The 6,000-nt window shown below is 50.4% G+C and overlaps 1 long non-coding RNA gene across 1 annotated transcript; it reads left to right on the top strand.

Moving 5' to 3' along the window:
* Positions 1-2,705: 2,705 nt before the first annotated feature.
* On the top strand, positions 2,706-5,740 carry LOC125086110 (uncharacterized). Its single transcript, XR_007123101.1, has 3 exons — positions 2,706-2,867; positions 5,084-5,260; positions 5,372-5,740. It is a non-coding gene; the product is annotated as an uncharacterized LOC125086110 (long non-coding RNA).
* The last annotated feature ends 260 nt before the right edge of the window (positions 5,741-6,000 follow it).

The raw sequence follows: 6,000 nt of genomic DNA, 5'->3' as shown, positions 1-6,000 counted from the left end.
AATCCTTTGAGAGTTCCCTTGAGTTTTCAGGGTAAAGCTCAAACTCCCAAGTAAGACTAAACTGTAAGGCTCTCAGTGATGTGAATATTGCCTCATTCTGACCTTATTCCTCCTTCTTTCCCACTTCTTGTTTTATCTCAACCTGTTTCTGTTTTATCTCAACCTGTTTCAATTAAAACAATAACGAAGGCTTAATAGTGCAATCGCATGAACGAATACACTTCCCTTCACTGGAATTCCTTCCACCTCCTACGTTTTTAGTTGACTCCTATTTATCCACCAGAGCAGAGTTCTGGACTTGATATAGGCTTTGAAGTGTCTGTTTCAGTTTTTGTTTCCATGGCAAGAATTCGTTTGTCCTGATATGATCCCACTCTTGTCTCTGATCACTCTTGATTTAGCAGTTCACATGTTAAAAAAAAATAACAATTGAATGCTTCTTATGACAGAGAAGTAGGATTCATACACTAGAAACTAATATAAGACTATGATAACTACAGGAATTAAATTTTTAAATGACAATAAAGAACTGTGAAGTGGTCGGGGTGAAGGAAAGGTGAGGCTCACTGGTGGACCGTAGAGCCACCATCCAAAGGGCCAGAAGTACTGAATGTCCTACTCTAATATGACATGACATGGATTCTTCCTCACGCCCCTACAAAACTATGCTGTTGGCTATATCCTAATAAGGCAGAATACCAAGTTCCTCATTAAGAAAGTGGTAGATATAATTGCGCACACTTTTTTTTAAAGATTTTATTTATTTATTTATTTATTTATTTGACAGACAGAGATCACAAGCAAGCAGAGAGGCGGGCTGCGGGGGGGAAGCAGGCTCCCCGCTGAGCAGAGAGTCCGATGCGGGGCTCCATCCCAGGACCCTGGGATCGTGACCTGAGCTGAAGGCAGAGGCTTAACTCGCTGAGCCACCCAGGCACCCTGTACACACTTTTCAAAAGTAATCATAATGGCACAAAATACACAAGTCAAACAATAAAGAACACAAAGCAATCTTGCTTTGAGAATTCAGAAGACACTATAGATCTTGTAATGAAATCACCAGACTGTAGATGCTCAGAAGATGTCCGTTGAATGGAAACCTCCAGATGCTGGAATGGCACACACGTACAGTATCTACGTGAACAACAACTCGCTCATCCCATTTCAAAACGAAGACCAAGATTCTCGTCCAGACCATCCGTCCTCACTTCAAACGACGCTCACTGTACTCCTGCTTCAGCTCCAGGCTCTCCATTCTGGAGTCTGAGGACGTACCCTCTCTTTTCTGGCATTGACTTGGGAAGGAGAGAGGCAACATGCTTCTTTTCCCAATTCTCAAGGTCCATTTCCACTGCTGCCTCCTCCACGGGGCCTTCTGGGCAGTGAACTGCTGATCAGTGCGTAAGCTCTGTCCGTGAGTGGGCAGGAGAGGAACGCCGATCCAGCGTCTGCCAGTTCTCCTGGTGTAAATACTCCCACCACGGCCCGGCGGACCCACCAGCGGTCCAGCAGGTAGCAGATGTGTCAGGACGAGCCCTCGGCCTTGGGCTTCGGCCAGCCCCGCCGTCCCGCTGCTGTCAGGAAGCGCTACAGAGACGCCCGCAGTTCTCGGGCGCTCTGGCTTGCTCTTGCCCCCCGCAGCTCCCGCCCCACCGCTCACGGTCACCACCTTATACTCTGACTGGTTGGAACCCACCTGAGTCCTATGCTCCCGGAAAAGAATAAAGGTTCGGAAACTCTCCCACCCCTTGGTTCTCAGAAATTCCCTGCCCTTTGAGTTTCTAAGACTCTGGCTAACTGCGCAGGACCACCGCGCCCCCCAGCATTCTAAATATTCTCAGGTGAGACCTTCTCACAGCTCTCATGTATTCGCCTCCGGAATGCCAGGTCACTTTCCTCTTTGAGACATTGCTCAGGAACAAACGCTTTCCCTCCTGCAAGCGCCTGAATGAAATCTTCTCAGTTGTCGGGTGTATTTTGTCTCTCGCCATTCCCTGTTGTCACTCTACCGGTATCCTGAACCCTCCTCCCACCTCCCCTTTGGCTTATACCATTAGGACGGCCCTCAGCAGCAGGAAAACTCAGGGCCCTCCATGCCGGCCCCAGCTGTGGTTTAGGGACCTCTGCAACATTGCTTGTTCTGATACAAGGAAGGTCTCCAGGGGGGACAGCGGGAGGGGCTCAAGGCCTGAACTGAAATGCTTGATCACAAACCTTCTTCCCCACGTATTGGGATCTCCCCCTCACTTGGGTTCAGTCCTGCTGGCCTGCAGTCATGGTGGTGGTAGTGGGTTGGGAATGGGGGCAGGGATGGTAAATGAAGACCAGTCACTTTCCTCTTTTCCCGACACCCCTCTTATAAGACCTTCACCCATGAACTTGCAGGCTCGGCCCTCGAGGCAATGTCTGGACTTGCGACCAGCTGGTCAGCCTGATGAGACCTCTGCCCGACCAGTCGTGCCCCCAGAGCTCATTAGAAATGCAGGATCTGGGGCCCAGATACAAAGAATGGGAACTTTCATTTTGACAACATCCCCAGTGATTTATCTGCACATTACAGGGCAAGGGGGTAGTTTCTATACAGTGTGGCAGAGGAAATACTGTGTGCAGGCCAGGTTGGGGGCTGGGAGCTCTTAATCCACTCTGAGTGGCCTCCAGGCGATTCCCATGAAGAAGGGCATCCAAGCTAGAGCCTTAAGATCCTGGTTTCCTGCAGGTTCAACGGGGACAGAACAAGTGCGGCAGGACCCGCAGGCCGTTCTCCGAGTCCTGCTTCCTTCCCTCCTCTTCTGCCCGCTGGCTCTCGGAGCCATGCTCTGCTCCCTGGCAGCGTGCCTGGCCATCTCAGGCACTCCTGACACTACTGGGTAAGGAGAAAACCCCCCTGGCCCTGTGAATTCCCCGTTCTTAGAATGGCTTCCACCCTAGTGGAGAGCAAGCTGGTCTTTGGAAGGATTTTTCTCTACGTATCTCTTGGATACAGGGATGACTGCTGGCGTTATGAATTGTACGCTGAGCTCTGACTCTTACGCACTAAATATAGACTGTGCACACGCTGGGAGAGCTAAGTTTAGCAGCGCTGGCCGGCAGGGAGGGGAGGGGCCGGGGGCTCTCCTAGGACTGGGTGGAAGGAACCAGCCCTAAGTGAAGGCCGGCAGCTGCTCAGCCTGGGAGTGACTTATCGCTCCTGCCAGGGAAGGAGGCGCCCTGGAAATTTCATCCCTGGCTGATTTGTCTGTTGGATGGGTTTGTTGAAGGTCATTTTTCTGCTTAAAAAAAAAAAAAAAAAATGCAGATCAGGAGGCATCTCTCTGGCTCCATTTGATTAGTTTTCCCCCTTTTGGGTTATAGCATGGTGCTGTCCTCCTCCGGCTGAGTTCCTATCTCCTGGTGGGTCATTTCTAATTCTGTCCCGTGCTGCCCCAGATCTCCTGTGTTTAGTGAGATGACAAGGCTCTAGATATTTAGAGCGAAGATCAGAACGAGAGTGGATCTCTGATGCTGCCAGACTGCAGTGCTCCAAACGGCCCTTTCTGGTTAGAAAAGTCCCCGTGGCCTGGTGGACTGTGGGGAAAGCCACTTAGCCGGCAAGATCTTTGTTCAGGTCAAGGCAAAGGAAGGAAGAAACAAGATCTCTTGGCCCTGCCCTTTTCCAACAGAGTGGAAGGGAGCATTCAGGCAGCACTGAGCCTCCCTGGGCAGAAAGCGGGCAGGCAATACAGGGTGGCATCGGCTCAGGACACAGAGCCTGTCTGCTGGCTCTCCATCCCCCGCATTCAGGCCAGTGGCCATTTGTGGGCAGAGAAGCCCCAGGAAACATGAGTTAGCCATTGTCCCCTTCATGGCCAAGAATCTGCGTCCCTTTCCTCCCGCAAGATAGAGCGCGCTCATCTGCATTTTTTTTTAAAGATTTTATTTATTTATTTGAGAGAGAGAGACAGTGAGAGAGAGCATGAGCGAGGAGAAGGTCACAGAGAGAAGCAGACTCCCCGTGGAGCCGGGAGCCCGATGCGGGACTCGACCCCGGGACTCCAGGATCATGACCTGAGCTGAAGGCAGTCGTCCAACCAACTGAGCCACCCAGGCGTCCCCTCATCTGCATTTTGATTGCTGTCTTTGGGCAAGGACAACTGAAAACAGGCTCTGAACTCCCCCTCCCATGACCTCCCATTAGATTCACTCACACGGCCCTAGTAAGGAAAGAGGAAGGGGGGGTGCCTGGGTGGCTCAGTGGGTTAAGCCGCTGCCTTCGGCTCAGGTCATGATCTCGGAGTCCTGGGATCGAGCCCCGCATCGGGCTCTCTGCTCAGCAGGGAGCCTGCTTCCTCCTCTCTCTCTGCCTGCCTCTCTGCCTGCTTGTGATCTGTCACATAAATAAATAAAATCTTAAAAAAAAAAAAAAAGAAAGAAAGAGGAAGGGAACTGTCTCCTCGCTTGCCCACAAATAAATCGTATTTGACTGACTCCACCGAGTTTTCCTCCACTTCTCCCGGTTCCCCCAAATCAGGAGTTAAAGAAGCCCTACAGGACATATGTCGTACCAGCATCACTAACAGAGGACCGCTCCCTCCGCCATTTCTCTCTCAGCAGCCTCACCCCCCAGGGTGTCTCTGAGAAACCGACTGGTCTCACCTCCAAATAAAGGAGACGAGGAAGAGTCTGACTCCCTGATTGTTTAAATGTCCTCGTGTTCACAGTTTGGGGACAACAGTCAAAGTGGTTGTTACCCAGGGGCTCCCAATCTGTGCTTCGAACAACACAGCTAGCTCCCCTCTAGGGACTAAGGGAAAACCCAGCCTTGGGTTTCTAGAAGAACTTTCTAAGAAGTCTCAATCATGCTGATTCCCAGTGTTTTCTACTAGCCCATGATTATATCCCAAGGAGTTGAGGAAAGTCTCCAGCTTCACGGAGGCTGAATATGGTGCCTGACAGGGCTCGTGGACGTACGGCAGACAGTGCCCGGGGGAGCCAGGAAGCCATGGGGAGCTTTGCTCTGTGGCTTTGTGTGGATCAGCCCACAGGGGTCCTCCGTGCCCTCCCTCCGCCACCCGCCGGCATCAGGTTCTGTCTCACTGCCTTGCAGACCTGTGGTGCGATTCCTGTCTGGAAGAAGAGTGAGCGTGCCGTAGTGTCCCTGAGAAGTCTGTCAGCAGCCCGGAGCCTCTGCTGTCAGCTATCCTGGTGTCACCTACCACGCCGGAACGGTTTCACATCTGAAGGAGGGTGGCCTTGATCCTGAGGACCCAAACTGGTGCATAAGGTAACGTCACCAACTTAGGTTCACCTCATTTTACACCACCCGCTGACAAGTCTCCCCTCCCTTTCCAAAGCACAAAGTACTTTATCGCTTGATTTATCTTTAATTATTCAGGACTTTTACTGGATACTCTTCCACTGACGACCCGACATGGACTCACAGACTCTCTGAGGGTCACTGGATTCTGCAGAATGGTGTGTCTTCTGGTGTTTCCACTCACTAGACAAGCTCTGCAGGAAGACAAGCTAAGCCTTGGAAAGCAGAGTAAAGCAAATGACCCTTGTCTACAGAAATGCAAGTGCATTTCCTCGGTAGAGATTTGGCTGACTTCCATCCTATAGACAAGTTAACCCCAAACATTGTATCTGACTGCTGACTGCACTCCGGACCTGAACCAGGGTTGCGTCCATGAGCAGATCCACTGCTGTGTCCCTGACTGTGTGTCTGTGTGTTCTTCAGACTGTCCTTTACACGGACTCCAGCATCTTGTTCGTTCCCTAATCATGGGTTCAATAAAATGTTTGAAATTTATTCATTTTTGCATTTGCATGGGACTCACAATTTTTGCCTTTTTGAAAACTGTACTTTAGCATGGCTTTTTAATTATAGTGCTAAGAGCTATGATATCATATTAATAATCATTCCCTATATCAGCTTTAGTTTCCATTTTCTTAAAGGAAAAGTGGAAAAACTACCTACTCATGCTAGACTTAATTCTGTGGTACAGAATGTTAGTACAGAAG

Source organism: Lutra lutra, chromosome 15 (genome assembly GCF_902655055.1).
Source record: "Lutra lutra chromosome 15, mLutLut1.2, whole genome shotgun sequence".
NCBI classification, from domain to species: Eukaryota; Metazoa; Chordata; class Mammalia; order Carnivora; family Mustelidae; genus Lutra; species Lutra lutra.
This window is presented reverse-complemented; position numbering and strand designations above follow the sequence as displayed.